Here is a 22,612-nt window from a genome sequence, read left to right on the forward strand (position 1 = left end):
AAAAGATATGTAGTGCTACCTGAAATTTGCAATGATCATTCAATTATTTTCCATTGATGATGCAAAAGCCATTAAAATTATTCTTGGTAGGTCTGCTTTGACTGTGCCATCTTCTCTTGGCAAGGGTACTTTAACACTGATGCCATATGACCCACTGATGTCTGCCACAGTACAAGTTATTTTAACACACCTTTTAAAATACAATCATTTGGACCAAGTATTCTGTGCAAGAGACATTCTAACCCCTTATGCCATCCCTGAACCATATTTCTAATCCCTACCCAATATTTTGACTTATCTCTGAGTCTTGCCCCATCACAAAACCTTACTAATCCCTTTATTCCTTTTTTTTTAATTAAAACAATAGCTTTTTTTTTCTTACAGACAACATCTTACTCTACATTGACTCTAGGTCTTGTTGTCCATGCTGGAGTTCAATGGTGCAATCATAGCTCACTGCAATCTTAAACTCCTGGGCTCAAGTGATCCTCTTGCCTCAGCCTCCTGAGTAGCTGGGAGTATAGGCACATGACACCATGCCCAGATCCAATCCTTTGATTCCTTCTCCATGACAGAGCCTGAGCTCATTTTCATTCTCAGCAATCCTTGGAATCCTTGGAATATTAAACTCAGAAGGCCTCGGGGAGGCAGAAGAATAATTTCTCATCTCTCTCTGGGTTTCCTTTCTTAGGTGCAAAAATCTGGAAGTCAAGATGTCAAATGAAGGAGGATGTGAAGGAGGATGCTAAAATAGTGCCCATCATATGGAGGCAAGCAATCAGCTAGGATGGAATAAATCTAGAAATTCCTGGGGGAATTTTTTTTTTTTTTCAAGACAAGGTCTCACTCTGTCACCCAGGCTGGAGTGCAGTGGTGATGATGGCTCATTGCAGCCTCGACCTCCTGGGCTCAAGTGATCCTCTCACCTCAGTCTCCTGAGTAGCTGGGACTACAGGCACGCACCACCACACCTGGCTAATTTTTTGTATTTTTTTGTAGAGATAAGGTTTCACCATGTTGCCCAGGGTGGTCTCAGACTCCTGGGCTCAAGTGATCCTCTTGCCTTGGCCTCCCAAAGCACTGGAATTACAGATGTGAGGCCACCGAGCCAGGCCTGAAAAATTATTTTTTAAGCAAAATTATTTATTATTAATTGGCTTGTTTCCTTTCTATAATGCTCTGTAGTGATAAAAGCCTTTAGTCTTACTTAAAAGTGTTATTTCCAGTTGATGATTATAGCTTTCATTTATTAATTGATTAATTTGTTGATTTGTTCAATCATTCATTCACAGATGCCTGAAACATTTACTGAGCATTGCAGTCAATAGCAGGAACACAAGAAGGAACAAGACACAGTGTTACTCTCAAGATGCCCACACTTAAACTGGGTTGGCTTTTCATGCTTGATGCTCCTGAAATGAAAAGGTCAAACTTGGAAAACAATAAAATGTCCGGCTCTGATCTCTACTGGATAAATCTCTTCCCAGAGACGAAGCTTAAAGAAGTGAGGTTTTATTAAGAATGTAGCTCTCTAGGGAACTCCTATTCATCCTTTGAAACTTATGAAAAATACTTAGGATAGTGTCCAGTGTCTTTAAGAGAGTGTCCAGTGTCTTTTCCAGTAAACCCTTGACTCACCCCAGTGCTGGACAACCTCTGTACTTTGGTAGTGGACAACCTCTGTATTTTATTTTTCATCTTTCCCTCTCCTCTTCCAGAGAGTTAGCTCCTTGAAAGGAGGGACTGACTTTTGGCATGACTATCTGAGGACCTGGCACACTGCCTCGTACATAGTTGGTGCCCAGTTAACATCCCCAAAATTGAATTGCACTGAAGGCTCAGTGGCCTGCTGTTGGCATAGCAACCTATCGTCAAGTGTTGGGGACTTTTCAGATGATATCTTTCCTAAAACTGTCTAGATATCAAAGTTCTTAAACTTGCACAGTCGCAACAGGAGAGACCTTTAGAGGAAACCTTTCTACTGTAAAGGACGGTTATTTTCATTCTCTTAAATCTCAGCATAGTTTCTGCTCTCATTTTTGGTTTCCACGTGGCAGTTCTTCTTCGTGGGAATAGCTGACTGCAGCTTGGTCACTTCTGGACATGTCTGTCCTTCATCCAGAGCACCACAGAAGAGAATCCTTGTGTTTTCACACAGGAGTTCTCTCCTTTGATCCTAATTTAATGTCCTGAGCTATAAAAAGGAAACATTTCCCATTAACTCTGTTATTTATGGTAATACATACTGATGCAGACAAGATTGTATGAAGCAAAAATCAGAGCTCCTGCTCATGAGTTAAGGCAGAAATTGGTACTGCCATAAATAACAGGGATCTAGTGCCACTGGGTCTTGCTCTCTCCTCCCCAAGTATAATTTTCTTGAATGTCAAGTACATTCTCTACTTTTTTTTTCTCTTTTTGAGACAGAGTCTTGCTCTGGCTCTGTTGCCCAGGCTGGGGTGCAGTGGCCCGACTTCGGCTCACTGCAACGTCTGCCTCCCGAGTCCAAGTGATTCTCCTGCCTCAGCCTCTCGAGTAGCTGGGATTACAGGCACCCACCACCATGCCTGGCTAAGTTTTGTATTTTTTTTTTTTTTTAGTAGAGACAGGGTTTCACCATGTTGGCCAGGCTGGCCTTGAGCTATTGACCTCAAGTGATCGACCCCCCTTGGCCTCTCAAAGTGTTGGGATTACAGGCATGAGCCACCACGCCCGGCCACATTCTCTACTCTTAAAAAATTGCCCCACAGTTGTCAACAAATGCATTGTACCCCATGATTCTTCCATGTACTTCAATGACAGGGCTGTGCAGTCTCAGGAGAAAGAAAATGCACTTGGATCTCAGTTTTAATTTCTTGCTCTACCACTTACTAACTTGTGACCTTGGGCAAGATAATTGGCTTCTCAGAGCCTCTTTTCTTATATATAAAAGGGTTATTTTGGGAATAAATGTAATGAAGTGTGTATCATGTCCAGTAGACACCATAGACACTTGATGTACTTTAGATCTTCTTGCATCTTCCTCACCTTCCCCCGTGTCAGGTGAGACATTAAAATGATATAAACTGGACAAAAACAAGATTAAAAAACAAAACAAAACACAAGTTTAAAGTTCTGACTTCCAAATTCCTGAATACCTCATTTAAGAAACTGGTCACATACAGAATAATCCGGGTTACATCTGGACTGGGATCCCAGTATCCCACCATGGGCTCCAGGATTGGTACATTTTGTGTTTCTTTGGGTTGATAGTGGTCAATTTACCTAGAATCAACTTCACTCATGTGACTCTGCAATGTTGACTCAGCTTTTGTCAAGTGTATTGGTGAATGCCATTTAGAACACAGTTCAAAGTATTGGTCAAAATCATATTCTCCACTCCTGCGAACTCAAATAGTGAAATTTATGGATTATCATTTTCGTTAAGTACTCAAGTTCTCTCTTTTTCTTTTCTTCTCCTTTCCTTCCCCTTTCTTCTTTCTCTCTCTCTCTCTTCCTTTCTTTCTTTCCTTTTTTATTTCTTTTTTTTTTTTGAGACAGGGTCTTGCTCTGTTGCCCAGGCTAGAGCACAGTGGCAAAATCATACCTCACTGCAGCCTCCATTTCCTGGGATGAAGTGATTCTCCCACCTCAACTTCCTGAGTAGCTGGGACTATAGGCACCTGCTACCCACCCCTGGCTAATTTCTTTTCATTTTTAGTAGAGATGAGGTCTTGCTATGTTGCCCAGGCTGGTCTTGAACTCCTGACCTCAAGTGATCCTCCTACCTTGGCCTCCCAAGTGCTGGGATTACAGGTGTAAGCCATTGTGCCTGGCCTATTTTAAGAAATGTTTAATGACCTAGCAAAATACTCATGATATAATATTTTAAGGCAATAAAATACCTCACTTCAGATAACCATCTGGTGAAGCTCACAGTTGACAGGCCTTTAACCCCAAACACAGAGCTTCCAGGCAAGTTGTTTTTTCATGTCCCAGTCTTAAGTATATGTAAAAGAAAACTTTTAAAAGAGACACGATCCTATTATTAATACTAATATTCATATCACTAGTATCCATAAAGTGCGAATACTGTTAAAAAGAAAAAAAGGAAAACTCAGGAAACAGTTTTTGAAAGTTAAAATAGTATGGCATGACAAATAAAAAACTAAATAGATAATAAGAAGATAAAATTGAAGAAGTCCTCCAGAAAGCACAATAAAAAGATAAAGAGATAGGAAGTAAGAAAATAGTAGAGACACTATCCAGGATATCCACCATTCAAGTAATAGAGTGTTCCAAAAAGAGGGGGCACAAATCAGGGAAATTAGGGGAAGGAAAAGAAATAATCAAAGTAACATTTTAAGAAAGTTTATTTTAGACAGAAAAAATAGGTGTTTGCAGGCAGAAAGGGACATCAAATTTCCAGCATGATGAATGAAAACTAACCCACACCAATGACATCATCAAACACTGGAAATACTGAGAAACAGGCTTCCAGACAAGAAAAGTAGGTTTCACAAAAACGATAAAGTATGAGAATGACATCCAACTCCTCAACAGCAGTTCTAGACGGTAGAAGATAACTGATAAAGGCCTTTATAATTCTGAGGGAAAATAATTTCTAAAGTAGAATTCAGTACTATCAGCTGTGTATGAAGAAAGAATAAAGGCTCTTTTTTAACTTTTTTAAGAGAGGATCTCACTCTCTCACCTAGGCTGGAGCACAGTGGTGTGATCACGGCTTGCTGCAACCACAACCTCCTGGGTTCAGGTGATCCTCCCACTTCAGCCTCCCAAGTAGCTGGGACTGCTTGTATGCACCACCATGTCTGGCTTATTTTTTGTATCTTTTGTAGAAACAGGGTTTTTTCATGTTGCCCAGGCTGGTCTCGAACTTCTGGGTTCAAGCAATCTGCCCACTTCAGCCTCCCAAAATTCTAGGATTTACAAGCATGAGCCACCACGCCCAGTCCATTTTTATTTTTTTTAATTTTTAATTTTGAGGCAGGGGCTCACTCTGTCACCCAGGCTAGAGTGCAGTGGCACAATCATGGCTCACAGCAGCCTCAACCTCTAGGGTTCAACCAATCCTCCTGCCTCAGCCTCCTGAATAGCTGGGAATACAGGTGTGCACCACCATACCCATGTAATTTTTTGATTTTTTTTGTACAGACATGGTTTTACTTGCCGCCCAGGCTGGTTTCGAACTCCTGGGTCCAAGAAATCCTCCTGCCTCAGCTTCCCAAAGTGCAGGGCATGAGTCACTGTCTGGCATAAAGACATTTTTAGATACATGGTAGCAACTTTGCCTTCCATTTACCCTCTCTCAGAAAACTACTGAAGGATATGCTCCACCAAAAAGAAATAAACTCAGAGGATGGAAAGTCAGTGAGGTTGATTACACAGTCAGCAAAATTTACATTTTCCATTGTGGAAAACTGATAGAACAAAATACTGAAATCAAGATGTAGCAATATAAATATATTTTTTAGATATGTGGAGGTAAGTATGAAAGCAATCAGCTAAAAAGAGTGGAAAATTTGTCCAGGTGCCGTGGCTCACACCTGTAATCCCAGCACTTTGGGAGGCTGAGGTGGGGGGATCACCTGAGCCCAGGAGTTCAAGACCAGTTTGGCCAACATAGTGAAACCCTGTCTCTAATAAAAATACAAAAATTAGCCGGGTGTGGTGGCACACGCCTGTAATCCCAGCTACTTGGGCGGCTGAGGCAGGAGAATCACTTGGACCCGGGAGGCGGAGGTTGCAGTGACCACAGATTGCACCACTGCACCATTCTGGGTGACAGACTGTCTCAAATAAAAGGGGTAAAAAAAAAAAAAAAAAAGTGAAAAATTTGCATCTGGGGAATGGGAAATTGAAGGTGGAGGTCAATTTTTCTTTTTTTGTTTTTAATCATAGGTCTTGCAGGACTATTGATCCTAAACCCCATGTACAAGGCCAGGAGCGGTGGCTCATTGTCTGTAATCTGAGCACTTTAGGAGGCCGAGGCGGGTGGATCGCTTGAACTCAGGAGTCGGAGATCGGCTTGGGCAACATGGTGAAACTCCGTCTCTACAAAAAAGACAAAAATTAGTTGGGTATGGTGGCATGTGCTTGTAGTCCCAGCTTCTCAGGAAGCTGAGGTGGGAGGATCACTTGAATGCAGGAGGTTGAGGTTGCAGTGAACCAAATTTGTGCCACCGCACTCAAGCCTGGGCAAATAGAGGGAGACTGCCTCAAAAAAAAAAAAATAATAATAATAATAAAGACAGAAACCCCATGTACACGTGTAACTGTGATAAGGATAAAAATTAAATTAAAAAGTTAATGTAGGCTGGGTGAGGTGGTTCATGCCTGTAATCTCAGCCCTTTGGGAGGCTCAGGCAGGTGGATCACCTGAGGTCAGGAGTTCGAGACCAGCCTGGCCAACATGATGAAACCTTGTCTCTACTAAACATACAAAAGACTGTGGTGTGGTGGCACGCACCTGAGTCCCAGCTACTTGGGAGGCTGAGGCAGGAGAATCACTTGAACCAGGAGGCAGGGGTTGCAGTGAGCCGAGATCGCCCCACTCTACTCCAGCCTGGCAACAGAGCAAGACTGCGTACCCCCCCAAAAAAAAAAAGTAATGTAGAGAATGTCATCACTCACTGAAGGCATTTCTACAAGGAACCCATGCTAACGTGATCCAAATATACTGCTTTCTGATGAGCTAACTTTATACAGAAATAGCACTCAGAGAATCTAGGAATAGTTGACATATACCCTAGATACCATCTCTCACTAATATCAGGTGCTTCAAATAAGCCTTTGGGCAAGTCAGTGTTGCTTGAACCCCTGTGGAGAGCTGGTGTTCTGTGTCATTGATGGAAGGGCTTCCAATAAACCTTAGAATACAGAGATAAGACAGCACCATCCTTGTCTTGTGCCATACTAGGATCCACTGGCACTCTTCCAGACTGTGGGTTAGCACACTTGTACGTGGGTGGTGGATGTGGGAGGTAGGATACATGCAAGTATGTTTTTGAACATTTTTACAACTCTCTAGAATCCCAGAATCTCACAGCCGTAACACAGTAGACATTATTTTGGCCTGAGGGACTCTAACCTCAGTAATGCATTCTAACCCAGCCTCAGTATATCAGCCACAAAGACATACCGAAGTACCTGAATGTCATCTGATTGGGCAGTTGTTCTAAGTCTATTTAACTGATTGAGAAGTTCTACTGAATACAACATTCTTGCTGTCAATATGTTTGAAGCTTCTGACTCTAATAGCCAATAGGATTAGCTGCTTTTGAAGTGAGCACTCGGGTGAAAGGGAACACTCTAGTTGATAGGCTAAGAGGCCAATGCTTATTCAGTTCATAGAGTAACTGTTATTTAATTTAACTATAAATTAAAATAAAGAGGCACATACAACAAAGCCTTATTTTATACTTTTTAGGATTGAAAGTTCTTTCCTCTGATGTAAGCAGTAATATACCACGATTTTTTAAAAAGAATGACTAATAGCCCGGGACTTAGGGACAATTTAGTTACTATTTATGGAGTCAAGGGAGCCAGTTCTGGTGATGTTCCAAAGATCTACATTATCAACCACTCACAGTGGAAAAAAAAACAGAATATGAGGTAGAGTGGACTCATTTCTCTTGAAAGCTGCTTAATCTTCACAAAGGTTTTAGGTTAAGTACAAAATTTTTTCGAGGAAAAAAATTCAAGATATTTGGCAGAAATAGTGTATTTAATCAGTTTACTTTTTTTTTTTTGAGACAGGGTTTTGCTTTGTCCCTCAGGCTGGAGTGCAATGGTGCAATGACATATCATAGGTCACTGCAACCTTGACCTCCTGGGCCCAAGCAATCCTCCCACCTCAGCCTCCCAAGTAGCTGAGACCACAGGAATGCACTACCACACATGGCTAATTTTTTTTAGTTTTGTAGACACAGGCTCTCCCTATGTTGCCCATGCTGGATTCAAACTCCTGAGTTCAAGCAATCCTCTTGCCTCAGCCTCCCAAAATGCTGGGATTATAGGCCTGAGCCACCGTGCCTGGCCCAGTTTCACCTTTTAAAAATAGGTTAGATAAGACTTTAAATCCATCTAAGGAATTTGTGTTTATACACTATCTTCTGTAAGAAACTCACCAATTAATTTGTGGCCTAACATATGAAGTGAGCAGAGATGATAACTATAAATGAGAAGCCAACATGAATAAGCCATTTTGTTTGTTAAACAGAAGCATGCTATCATGAACAAATGCCAAACTAGAAGCCACAAAAATGTGGGTTCTATCTTCACTGTTATTTTATTTTGCAATCCTGGGCAAGTCATTTATTTTCTTCCTTTTAAAAATGGAGTTATAGTAAGGCTAAAATGAAATCATGTTCCATAGAAGCAACTTATAATGTGTAAAGTATCATGTAAATGTTTATGAATGAACAAATTAAATGTCACACACTGGAAAAGGGAACTTGCACAGAGCTAGCCTTCTAGGTACTGGCTCATATAAATACTGTGACTAGGACTAGATTTAAGGGGGGATTTCCAAACTTTTTGGCCTTCTGCCATCTTATTGTTGATTTTTAAGTTTCATACACATTTCTTATTTCAAGAAGATTTTTTTGGTGTAATGTACAGTACACCAAATTTTACACCAATCAGTATATGTATAATATATGTATAACAGTTGAAACCCTGGGTTTGATGAGTCAGGAGACTAGAATTCTGAAAGTCAGATATCCAGGCCATTTAAGTACCCAACAATTTGTGTTCATAGTAAAGGCCCAACAATATGTGTTCAATGAATGTGGGTCCTGATGAAGTTCAACCTGAAGGGGATGCCAGGCCGGCTTAGTACCTTAACATGAGAACTCTATCAAACTGTAGTCCAAAGTCAAAATTGTATATGTTCCATGAATTATAGTCGACTGTGGCAAAAGAGAATTTGGTTCAACATGCCAAAATTCTTATGCTTTCTTTGTTGTTTGAATTTTTCAACTGATCACATGGCAATTATTAGTGAATTTGTTTGCCTAATTTTTTTTGAGACAGGGTCTTATTCTGTCCTCCAGGTGGGAGTGCAGTGGCATGATCACAGCTCACTGCAGCCTTGACCTCCCTGGGCTCAAGTGATTCTCCTGCCTCAGGCTCTATCTACAGTAGCTAGGACTACAGGCGTGTGCTACCATACCCAGCTAATTTTTTAATTTTCTATAGAGACAATGTCTCGCTATGTTGTGCTGTGTTGCCTAGGCTGGTCTTGAACTCCTAGGCTCAAGAGATCCCCCTGCTGCCCCGCCTTGGCCTCCCAAAGTGCTGGGATTACAGGCTGTGAGCCACCACACCCAGCTACAGCTTCTTTTTAATTTGTATCCACTTGCCTTCTTTATGTTGTGTCACCAGATGACAAAACAGCATAACACACCTATTTTCCTTCCACAGTCTACTCTATGCAATTATCTTCTAGATACAACAGGAAGCGTGCAACTTGTTAGCTGGATCTTCTGGGAAATTCTAGGAAGCTCAACAGATTGTGAGTTTCTGCTAAAATGTTAAGATACTTTTTGTGTAGTGACATCTTTTTAAATGAAAGTGAAAGTCTAGATTTTAACAAGTATAATAGTTCATAAATAATAAGCAGAGCAGCTAGTCTGGATATTTCACATTTATTCGGTTTTTATGTTTATGGAGCTCTTTTTATGTTTTATGTAGTTGTGAATACATTGTGATAGAAATTTGGGTGCTGATTTTTGTTATTTAACAGATTAGAATATTTATTGCCCTGCATTATTAAACATTTTTAAAATCTACTTTTATAACATAATTTTCTGATAATAAAAGCAATAAACCAGCCTGGGCAACATGGCAAAACCTTGTCTCTACAAAAAATACAAAAAAATTAGCTGAGTGTGGTGGCACATGCATGTAGTCCCAGCTACTCAGGAGGATGAGGTGAGAGAATCATCTGAGCCCAGGAAGTCAAGGCTGCAGTGAGCCATGATCATACTGCTGCACTCCAGCCTGAGCGATAGAGGAAGACCCTATCTTAAAAAAAAAAAAGGCAGGCTGGGCGCGGTAGCTCACGCTTGTAATTCTAGCACTTTGGGAGGCCGAGGCGGGCGGATCATGAGGTCAGGAGATCGAGACCATGGTGAAACCCCGTCTCTACTAAAAATACAAAAAATTAGCCGGGCGTGGTGGTGGGCGCAGGTGAGGCAGAGTATGGGTGAACCGGAGGCGTTGCAGTGACCGAGTCGGCCATGATCCAGCCTGGTATCAACAGGGAGGCAATAGAAAATTTGAAAAATATATAGCAGTATAAAGAAAATAAAAAATTATCCACAATCCTACAACTGAATAATAATAATTATCACTAATGCTTAGGTATATTTCCTTCCATTCTCTTTAAGTGCATTTTTTTACATAACTGAGATAATCCTTTTTGTATATTGTTTTTCTTCACTCATATGTCTTAATCAGTTTTCCACATGATTAAAACTTTTCATAAAAATTATTTAATGTCTGCATAACATTATATCACTTTGATATACCACAATTTGGTTAACTTTATTTAGTCAGGCCTTTTTCTTTTTTTTTTTTTTTGAGACGGAGTCTTGCTCTGTCGCCCAGGCTGGAGTGCAGTGGTGTGATCTCGGCTCACTGCAATCTCCGCCTCCCGGGTTCAAGTGATTCTCCTGCCATGGCCTCCCGAGTAGCTGGACAGGCATGCGCCACCATGTCTGGCTAATATTTAACTTTGTATTTTCTGAATACCATAAATCCACTTTAGTATGCCTTTCTTATACACAAATTATTTGTTTTGCTCTCCTGCTAAGTTGCAAGTCCCAAGACTAGCAACCATGTCTGTAGTAAACACTAATTGGAGTAGGTGATGATTCCTCAGGTGACTCTCCCTGTCCTACCCTCTGTCTTCCTCTGGCTGTAGCTAAACTACCCGAATGGAAGTAGCCATCTTAAGGGACCTTGCTTTTCTAGCCACTTGATTGGTTAAGGGGTAGGCTTGTAAACCAGTCTGAGCCAATTGCAAATGCTCACTCCCTACACCACAGCCATTGGTCTACTGATGGACATGTGACCTAAATGGGGACAGAATTTCATTCAGGAGTTATGACAGAAAAGGTATTCCTTTTCCTGTAGAGGAGCTGTAAGACTGAGAGCCCAAAACTGCTAGGCACCACATCCTCCACCAGAGAAAAACAATCTGAGCAGAGAAGCGAATAGAGAATCCTTTATTCAGTCCTCTTCTTGCCATTGAAGATTTAATTTTTCAATTATTTATTAAGTTCTGGTCAGGCCCCGTGATTTACGCCTGTAATCCCAGCACTTTGGGAGGCCCATGTGGCTGGATCACTTGAGGTCAGGAGTTCAAAACCAGCCTAGGCAATATGGCAAAATCCCGTCCCTACTAAAAATACAAAAATTAGCCGGGCGTGATTGCGTGCGTCTATAATCCCAGCTACTCGGGAGGCTGAGACATGAGAATCGCTTGAAGCTGGGGGGGCGGAGGTTGCAGTGAGCCACTATCGGGCCACTGCATTCCAGCCTGGGCCACAGAGTGAAACTCCGTCTCAAAAAAAAAAAAAAAAAAAAATTATTTCTTCAATCCCGATAGCTCCCCCTACCCCATTCTTTCAATAAATCTCCTCTCCTTTTATATGCTTCACCTAGTTTGAGTTGCGTTTCTGTCATCTGCAAACAAGAAGGTCCTAAATCCTATAATATTTAAGCAGTATTTTGAAATCCTTGTGGCATAGATCTGTAAAATGGTACTTCTATATCTAGTATGCCCTATATCATATCTGGTCAATCACCTTAACTTAAAAAAAAAAAAAAGCCATAGAAGAAATTTTCTGTTGCCAATCCCTTTAAATTCTGTTCTGAGCCAGGTGCAGTTGTGTGCACCTGTAGTCCCAGCTACTCGGGAGGCTGAGGCAGGAAGACTGCTTGTGCCCAGGGTGAGTTCCAGGCGGCAGGGCACTATGATGTCACCTGAGTCTAGCCACTGCACTTCAGCCTGGGCAACACAGAGACCTCCGCTAAAGAAAAAAAAAGAATTCTGTTCTGAAATTTTTTCTAGTTTATTTACTCTCTACAGCCCTTCAATTACAACACCTGAAAATTGATTAGGGTTATATTTCATCTCAAACAAGGCAAACTCCAACCCCCCTAAATTTACAGTTTTTATTTGTTGAGTAGCCCTTAAAATAGTGGTTTATTTATTTTACACAACAAATGCCATAGTGGAACTGGAATTAATTCTCTTTGTTTTTTTAGAGGTGGAGTCTTGCTATGTTGCTCAGATTGGCCTCCAATTCTGGGGCTCAAGGGATTCCCCCACCTTGGCCTCCCAAGTAGCTGGGCCTATAGGCACGTGCCACCACACCTGGCTTGGAATTAATTCCTTTTTTTTCTTTCTGGAGACAGAGTCTTACTCTGTCGCTTAGTCTGGAGTACAGTGACGCGATCTCAGCTCACTGCAACCTCTACCTCCCAGGTTCAAGCGATTCTCGTGCCTCCCGAGTAGCTGGGATTACAGATGTGCACCATTATGCCTGGCTAATTTTTTTTTTTTTTCGAGATGGAGTCTTGCTCTGTCACCCAGGCTGGAATGCAGTGGCACAATCTTGGTTCGCTGCAACTTCTGCCTTCTGGCTTCAAACAATTCTCCTGCCTCAGCCTCCCGAGTAGCTGAGATTACAGGCGCCTGCTACTGCGCCTGGCTAATTTTTGTATTTTTAGTAGAGATGGAATTTCACAATGTTGGCCAGGCTGGTCTCAAACTCCTGACCTCGTGATCCGCCCACCTTGGCCTCCCAAAGCGCTGGGATTACAGGCAGAGATGGGGTGTCACCACGTTGCCCAGGTTGGTCTCGAACTCCTGACCTCAAGTGATCTGCCCACCTCAGCCTCTCAAAGTGCTGGGATTATAGGCATGAGCCACCACACCCAGCCAGCATTAATTCTTAAACTTTAGTGTGAGGCCAGGTGCAGTGGCTCATGCCTGTAATCCCAGCACTTTGGGAAGCCAAGGTAGGAAGATTATTTGAGGCCAGGAGTTTAAGAGCAGCCTGGGCAACATAGCAAGACCCTGTCTCTAAAAAAAAAAAAAAAAACCCAAAACCAAAAAATTAGCTAGGCATGGTGGCGTGCATCTATAGTCCTGGCTACCTAGGAGGCTGAGGCAGGAGGATTGAGTCCAGGAAGCTGAGGCTGCAATGAGCCATGACTGGGGCACTGCACTCCAGCCTGGATGACAGAGTGAGGCCCTGGTCTCAAAAAAACACACCAAAACCCAAAAACTTTAGTATGCATCAGAACAACTGGGATGTTTGTTAAAAATGCAGATACCTGGCACCTACTAATCTGTATCAGACCAAGAAAAGGCTAAGAGTACTCTTTAGATTTTTTCCATTCACCAAAAAAAGAAGTCTGATCTGTCATCTGTAGCCTTTAATGATCTTAACTTTGGTCGAGAATACAATTTAAGGCCGGGCGTGGTGGCAGGAGCCTGTAATCCCAGCAACTCGGGAGGCTGAGGCAGAAGAATCGCTAGAACCCTGGGGGCGGAGGTTGCAGTAAGCTGACGTGGTGCCACTGCACTCCAACCTGGGTGACAGAGTGAGACTCCGTCTCAAAAAAAAAAAACAAAAAAGAAAAATAAGAGAATATAATTTATTTTCTTTGATTTTTATAACAAAATGAGATTCTGCCACATATTCATCTTACATTTAAATTATACTTACGTTATTTTAATAAACAATACCAACTATACACCTTCAGGCATTTACTAAAGATCTTAATATTGAACCAGTGGCCACCCAGCTCCTGCAAAAGAATAGTGGAAACAGATATTTGAGAAAGACTTGACCCAAGAACATGCTTAGTATTGAATCCTTCACTATTTTTTAACACTATCTCTCAAACAAACTAAGATCACCACAAATCCACATGCTTGGACTTTGTTGGTTTGGCTCTCTGAGGAAATGCTTTCAATTTCTATCTTGACTAACTCGCTCCCATTCAATGCTCAGTTTACTGCAGCCTGGATATTGCCCCACCATGCTTCTAAAACTGCTGTCGCTAAGGTCAACAGCAAACTCTGGTTTAGATGTTAAGAAGGTGCTCCTCAGAGCCAGTTCAGCTCTGTTCGAATCCTGCTTTTGCCACTTCCTGGTTTGGGGGCTTTGCTTAACTCCTTTGTGCTACTCATTGTTCTTTTCTGTAAAATGGGGATAATGATGGTTACCTACAACCTAGGGTAATTGAGAGGCGTGAGTGAGGTAAAGCTTGTTGGGATTAAAGCAGTGCACATAGTACACATTCAACAACCACTGTTCACCAAAATGTGAGCTCCATCAAGGGCAAGGTCAATGGTTTGTTCAAGACTGCATCCTGAGTGCCTGACATATAGTAGGTATTCAGATACAAGTGAAATGAATTACTAATTCCAATTGCATATTCAGGTCCTTTCTTACTTGATTGTACCGTGACAATTGATCAATGGTCATACAGCAATTACTTCGTGCCATATTAATTCATTTAATTCTCATAACAATTCTATGAGACAGGTACAATTATTGTATGCATTTTATAAATGATGGAACTGAAGAACAGAGGAGTTGAGTAATGTTTCCAAGCTCACACAGCTGGTAAATGGTAGAGCTAGAGTTAGAACCTGTGCAGTCTGGTTTTAGAGTCTTTGCCTGTAACCTATGTTTGCTGCTAATCATTTCTCCCTAACTGAAACCCTCTTCTACTGGCTTCCATGAAAACACCCTCTTTACATCTCTGACTCCTCTGGTTCCTCTCTTTCTGCTCATCTCTGTAACGTTGACATTTTCCAGAACTCTGTCCAAGGCCATTGTCTTTATATACTTTACATGTTTGCTAGTTGATGACTTCAATTTCCACCTGTACTCTGATGAATCCCAAATCCACAGCTGTATCCCAGTTATCCTTTGTAAGGCTCAAATCTCTGTGTCCAGTTGCTCACCGGATCACACTCAACATATGTAAAATAAATTTCTTAGTTTCCCCAATAAATGCGCATTTATTCCATTTAATTCTCTACATTGGGAAATGATACCACCACCCATACCATCACTGAAGCCAGAAACCTGAAATTATCTGGAACTCAGCTCTCTCCTTTTCTTTCCATATCCAGCATCCACGTCCAATTAACTGTGTCCCCTAAACACCTCTGCATTCTCACAACCATTTCCCCATTTCTGTTTCTCTTTCCCTGACTACCTTCCTAACTGGTTGCCCTACTTCTGATCTGTGCCACTTTAATCCACCTCCTTCATTGCTACTAGAGTTATTTAAAGAAAAAACTCATTACATCACTTTTCCCATTAAAATTCTTTAATAATCCCCTCTTCCTAGAGAATAGCTGAACTCCTTGACATGATATACAAAACCTTTCATGATCTGGTCCTTTCTTCCTTTCCAGTTTCGTCATCTTGCCTGTCTCACTTGAAAACCAGTTGCTCTAGCAATTCTGAACTCCTTGGAGGTAACTCTGGCCTGGTTGGTGCTCTCAAAACTCTCTTTTTCAAATTATCTCAGAAATGTCCTTTCCCAGCCTTCTCCCTGATCACTCCTTCTACTCCTTCAAGGATCAGATCTTTATGGCCAGACACGGTGGCTCATGCCTGTAATCCTAGCACTTTGGGAGGCCGAGGTGGGTGGATCACCTGAGGTCAAGAGTTCAAGACCAGCTTGGCCAACATGGTGAAAACCCATCTCCATTAAAAATATAAAAATTAGCAGGGCGTGATGGCAGATGCCTGTAATCTCAGCTACTCAGGAGGCTGAGGCAGAAGAATTGCTTGAACCCGGGTGGCGGAGGTTGCAGTGAGCCGAGCGAAGCAAGACTCCATCTCAAACACAACAAAACAAAACAAAATCAGATCTTTAGAAAAATATCAAATCAAATGCTTCACACAAAAAAGAGGCAGTCACTTCATGAATTTTGGCTTCCCTTTGAAAACTCACTGTCTTCCCTTGGTGAAACTGAGTTTTCTACTTATAAGCTTCTTTTAGTCTATTTTTAAAAATAACTCCTCTGCTAGACTTCTTGATGGTAAGATCCACATCTTAACCCTACTTAGAGTCACACAATGCCTGATACCTAGTAAGTACTTAATAAATGTAAATGGATAATGTAAGAATTATTACTAATTGCTCAGTTTCCATTGTATGGCTAATTCTTGTATTTTTAGTAGAGAACGGGGTTTCACCATGTTGCCCAGGATGGTCTCGAACTCCTGACCTCAAGAGATCCGCCCGCCTTGGCCTCCCAAAGTGCGGGGATTACAGGCATGAGCCACCATGCCCAGCCCCAAATCCTTAGCTTTTAACCTTTACCCTCTACTGTCCCTTTGGATCCTGTTTGGTTCTTCTGCAGAACTGTCATTTAAAATATTCTCCTTAGCCAGGCACAGTGGCTCACATCCAGCACTCTGGGAGTCTGAGGTGGGTGGATCACTTGAGTCCAGGAGTTCCAGACCAGCCTGGGCAACATGGTGAAACCCCGTCTCTAGAAAAATACAAAAAATAGCTGGGCATGGTGGTGCATGTCTGTAGTCCCAGCTACTAGGGAGGCTGAGGTGGGAGGACTGATTGAGCTCAGGTCAAGGCTGCAGTGAGCCATGATTGCACCACTGCATTCCAGCCTGGGCAACAGAGCAAGACCCTGTCTCAAAAAAAAAAAAGAAAGAAAGAAAGGAAAGATATTCTCCTTTATGTCACTCAGTATTGCTCTTAGGAAATATTTTTTGTGAGAAATAGATCTTATTATCAGACAGTGGGAACCATGTAGTAACCCATCACGTTCTCTTTCTTGGGTTGGCCACCTGGAGTGAAGTGAAATTCCTGTTGGAATTATTTTATCTTTTCCTGGGCTTCTGACTTCTTTCAGATTTTATTTTTGGCCAGGTATGGTGGCTCACGCCTATAATCCCAACACTTTGGGAGGCCCAGGCCGGTGGATCACTTGAAGCCAGGAGTTCAAGGCCAGTCCTGGCCAACATGGTGAAACCCCGTCTCTACTAAAAATACAAAAATTAGCTGGGCGTGGTGGCACATGCCTGTAGTTCCAGCTACTTGGGAGGCTGAGGCAAGAAATTTGCTTGAACCCAGGAGGCAGGGGTTGCGGTGAGCTGAGATCTCGCCATTTCACTCCAGCCTGGGCAACAGAGTGAGGCTCTGTCTCAAAACAAAAAACAAAAACAAAAAAACCCCAGATTTTGGCCAGGCGCGGTGGCTCACACCTGTAATCCCAGCACTTTGGGAGGCCGAGGCAGGTGGATCACTTGAGGTCAGGAGTTCAAGACCAGCCTGACCAATAAGGCAAAACCCCACCTCTACTAAAAATACAAAAATTAGCTGAGTGTAGTGGTGCATGCCTGTAATCCCAGGTACTTGGGAGGCTGAAGCAGGAGAATCATTTGAACCTGGTAGGCGGAGGTTGCAGTGAGCTAAGCTTGTGCTATTGCACTCCAGCCTGGGCACCAAGAGTGAAACTCCATCTCAAAAGCAAAACAAAACTAAGCTAAACAAAAACAGATTTAATTTTCAACTACCCAGTGATATACATAGATAGGTATAGTTATATGTATGTACTAAACATATATGTGCATATATTATATATATAAAAATCTATGAGAATAGAAATAAAATATTTCTATTTATATACGACTTATGTATATATACATATATATGCACATAATATACATATATATGTATATATATATATATATATATATGATAGGATAGTTAGAAGTAAAATTTGAAAAAAATCAGAAGCCCAGAAAAAGAGAGAAAATAATTCTACCAGGAATTTCATTATAGTACATATAATAAATTCATTTTAGCTGGGCACCTGTAGTCTAGCTACTAGGGAGGTTGAGGCAGGAAGATCACTTGCGCCTAGGAATTCGAGGCTGCAGTTGCTATGATCCCGCCTATTAATAGCTACTCCACTCTAGTCTGGGCAAAATAGAGAGGCACTGCCTCTTGAAAACTAAATAAATAAAAATAAAAATGAGCCCATTTAAAAAATAAACACACTTTAAATAAACCCACTTTTTTGTTCAAATTTATTATAGTCCTTATATTAAAATAAGAATCGGAAGTGACGTAGCGCAGCCAGACCTGGAGGCCTTGGGTAAAAATGGCTGAATATTTAGCTTCGATATTCGGGACTGAGAAGGACAAATCGGGGCCTGCCGGCACAGGGACCGGTGCTCCCGGCTTCACAACAAGCCGACATTCAGCCAGACCATAGTGCTGCTCAACCTGTACCGGAATCCACAGAACACAGCCCAAACTGCAGACGGATCACACTGAGGTGTTCACAGAACTGCAGGAGAAGTATGGGGAGATTGAAGAGATGAATGTGTGTGACAACCTTGGGGACCACCTCGTGGGCAACGTCTATGTCAAGTTCCGGAGGGAGGAGGATGCAGAGCAGGCCGTGGCTGAACTCAATAACCGCTGGTTCAACGGGCAGGCTGTGCACGCTGAGCTGTCTCCTGTCACTGACTTCCGGGAGTCATGCTGTCGCCAGGAATGTACCCGAGGTGGCTTCTGCAACTTCATGCATCTGCGACCCATTTCCCAGAACCTCCGGAGGCAGCTCTATGGGTGCGGACCCAGGCGCAGGTCGCCCCCGAGGTTCCATACTGGCCACCGTCCCCGAGAGAGGAACCGTCGGCGTTCCTCTGATCACCAGCATGGCCGCTTCTGAGGCCCTGGCCCCCTTACCCTTCACCCCCGACAGGGACAGATGTTCCTGGCAGGACCTCTCCTCAAAGCCCCCTTCACTCTCCTGCCCCATCCTTCCCAGGCTCCTGGGCTCCGTAATGTAATCTGTTCAGCATGGAGACCTTCTTCTACTGCCCCTGTCTTAATAAAGCTGCGTGTTTCGCTTCGGCAAAAAAAAAAAAAAAAAAAAAAAAATAAGAATCTAGGAAAAAAATCCAATCTTACCTCCAAATCAAATCAATATTTCATTTGTCTTCTTATATTTCAATCCTTATTCATGTGCAGATTGTTTTCTATATTTACAGTAACACGACACATAGAATTTTATATTCCACCTCTTTTCTTGACAACATCAGCATGTTTCTCTAGTTTGCTCTGTCTCACTTGTTTCTCCTTTTCTTTTTTTTTTTTTTTTTGAGGTGGAGTTTCGCTCTTGTCGCCCAGGCTGGAGTGCAGTGGTGCAATCTTGGCTCATGGCAACCTCCGCTTCTGAGGTTCAAGTGATTCTCCTGCCTCAGCCTCCCAAGTAGCTGCGATTATAGGTGCTCGCCACCATGCCAGGCTAATTTTTGTATTTTTGGTAGAGACGGGGTTTCACCATGTTGGCCAGCCTGGTCTCCAACTCCTGAACTCTGGTGATCCACCCACCTTGGCCTCCCAAAGTGCTGAGATTACAGACATGAGCCAACGCATCCGGCCTGTCTCACTTGTTTCTGACTTACCTCCTCTTCCTCTTATCCTTCCCATTAGGAAACCAGTGACAACAACAGTTTGGTGTGCATCCTTGCACATCTTTCTCCTGTGTAATTAATAATAGTTACATTTGGGCAGAGGAAGGGAGAGTTTTGCTATTTGTTTTACAAAAGTAAGAATATATAACATAATGCATCTTTTCCTCTTGCTTTTTTTGTTTAACTACGCAAGGACATCCCTCCAGACTAATATAGCTCCAACTCATTCTTTTAGTTGCCTAATATCCTAAGGGATAAAGATACCACAATTTATTCAGTTGTTTTCGTGTTGAAGGGCATTCAAGTTGTTTCTAGTTCTTTGCCACTGTGCACAATGCTGCAACAAGCAACCTCAAAAATACATATCCTTGCACACTAACGCTTTTGTTTCTATAGAATGTAATCCCCAAAATGGGAATTGTTTATAGAAAGTAGATTGGGGCCATGTGCACTGGCTCATGCCTGTAATCCCACCACTTTGGGAGGCCGAGGCTGGTGGATCACGAGGTCAGGAGATTGAGACCATCCTGGCTAACACAGTGAAACCCCCTCTACTAAAAATACAAAAAATTAGCCAGGCATGGTGGCAGGGTCCTGTAGTCCCAGCTACTCGGGAGGCTGAGGCAGGAGAATCACTTGAACCCAGGAGGTGGAGGTTGCAGTGAGCCGAGATCACGCCACTGTACTCCAGCCTGGGTGACAAGTGAGACTCTGTCTCAAAACAAAACCAAAAACAAACAAACAAAAAGAAAGTAGATTGGAACAGGATTTGTAAATATATAAAAGTACACAGCATAGTAACATACATTCAAAAAAGTTCAGTAAATGATGACAATGATAAGAATATTTGACAATACGGTTACCTAGCAGCCTTTTTTTGATGGTAAAAGGTAAGTTTCTCAGCAACCAGAAAGTATATGTCATTGAATGAGAATCTATAAGGAAAGTACAAGAGACAGAAACTGGCCCATAGCTACTGAAAATCATTGTTACCAACCGCATTTCTTGTTGTACTTGCTAGGTGGAGGACCAGGGTTACTTGAAGCCCTATTACTAAATATTGAGTCCCTGACCCGATGAGCTAATCAAACTGCAATATGCTTTTAATAAACCTGAGCTTTGAAAAGTCTCACCAATTGCATTATCTTGAAGCTAGTGACTTAAGAGTTATGAAGTTGTTGGCTGGGGGCGGTGGCTCACGCCTGTAATCCCAGCACTTTGGGAGGCCGAGGCGGGCAGATCGTGAGGTCAGGAGATCGAGACCATCCTGGCTAATACGGTGAAACCCTGTCTCTACTAAAGATACAAAAAATTAGCCGGGCATGGTGGCGGGCGCCTGTAGTCCCAGCTACTCAGGAGGCTGAGGCAGGAGAATGGCATGAACCCGGGAGGCGGAGCTTGCAGTGAGCCGAGATCACGCCACTGCACTCCAGCCTGGGCGACAGAGCAAGACTCCGTCTCAAAAAAAAAAAAAAAAGAGTTATGAAGGTGTCTATTTAAGACAATGTGTGTGAAAGAGCATTATATTAGGAGTCAAACACTAATCCTTGGCTCTGCCAACTTGTCAGCATTGTGGCACTTTGAGCAAGCCTCGAAATCCCCATATATAAGAATAAAGCTAATAATACTCACACTGCCTCCTTTGCAATGTTGTAGTGAAGAACTAATGGATTTATGTAAATGAAAGTGCTTGAGAGAGCTATCCAGATATTAGCACCGTTAATACTATTCTGATTCCTGAGGAGGCAACGTACTATGTATGGGGCACCTTTCCTGTTCTTTCTGTTGCCAAGAAAGAACATATTACCACTTAAAAAAGATTGATTCTGTAACAATCATGAAGTGTACTGTAAAAGTACAGATCAATATAACAACAGACTTGATGTCAACCACTGAATCTATTTGCAGATAATGCTCAAGACTCCTAGAACAGTGTAAATATTTACAAAGTTGCCTCAGTTTTCAATGTTTCATAGATAAATGAGAATGAAATCATCAAGAATGTTTTTTTTTCTCTTTCCCTTAGTTTCTATTTTTAACTTCTGTACAGTATCAGATGTAATATCCTGGTGTTCTTTCCCAACTCCCGGCCTCTGCCCATAAAGTACACGCATGCTACAGGAATCCAGCTACACTTTGGATGCTTCCTGCCCAGTTAATGTTATTTTTACTGTGACTAAAACATTGAGAAATAGGTACCTCTATAGAAAATACTTCATGTGTTAATACATTACAGATGAACTGTTCTATAGATGGAATAGTAGAAATCACCTAACAGACATGAGGGATCATTTAATTCAGAAATGTGACATACTTTCAGTATTCACTCTTTAGTAGGACAGAATGTTGCTATAAGGAGTTCCAGAAATCACAGTGCCAGTTGAAGATTGGCAGTTGGTTCCTTCCAGCTGTTCTTAAAGGTATTCTCTCTGCAGGAATTTAAAAGTGGCTTATAGTACGGCTTAAGATGTTTATGTTTAGCTGTTTCTGTTGTGATTCTTCCCTTTGAGAAAATAGGATGTTTTTCTAGTAGTAAAGGGTTTATGAAGTTCTGTGGCATTAGATCTAAATGATCATGACTGTGAATACCTGGTAAAATTAATGGAGAAAAAAGTTATCATGTGTGGGGCATACAATTATGGGGCATAAAATTAGTTACAAAAAAACTAATTTTTATTGTTCATGTTATATGTTTCAACTGGTTGTGGCAGCATCAGATAGACACCCCAAGCGAAAGAGAAGCAGAGTCCTTGGCATGATTTCAGGTTTCAGACTCCCTCACGGTCTTTAGAAACATCTTTCTGGGGCTTCCTTACCATGCTGTTAAGTGTACATCTGTTGAGGACAGGGAAAAAGAGAAAAAAGCTTTTGAGATGGAAGCTGCCTTTATCTAAAATCCCTTTAAATTCTAAATCCTATTTTCAAAAGGAATATTTTTGTTGTGATCATTTTACATTTAAGGTTAAATGTATTAAAATTAAAAATGTATAATAAGTAACATGGTAGTGTAGAAATAAAAATATGACGCATACTCTACTTTCTCAGTTTACCAAAACATGGGGAAAAAATAAAACTTACAAGACAGATAAATTATAGGGGTGATTATA

The 22,612-nt window shown here is 41.8% G+C and overlaps 1 pseudogene; it reads left to right on the forward strand.

Annotated features, from left to right (window-relative positions):
* The first annotated feature begins 18,161 nt into the window (after window positions 1-18,161).
* Window positions 18,162-18,941, forward strand: LOC116457488 (splicing factor U2AF 26 kDa subunit-like; annotated as a pseudogene).
* The last annotated feature ends 3,671 nt before the right edge of the window (window positions 18,942-22,612 follow it).

The sequence above is a fragment of the Hylobates moloch genome, unplaced genomic scaffold (assembly GCF_009828535.3).
Source record: "Hylobates moloch isolate HMO894 unplaced genomic scaffold, HMol_V3 SCAFFOLD_18, whole genome shotgun sequence".
NCBI lineage: Eukaryota > Metazoa > Chordata > Mammalia > Primates > Hylobatidae > Hylobates > Hylobates moloch.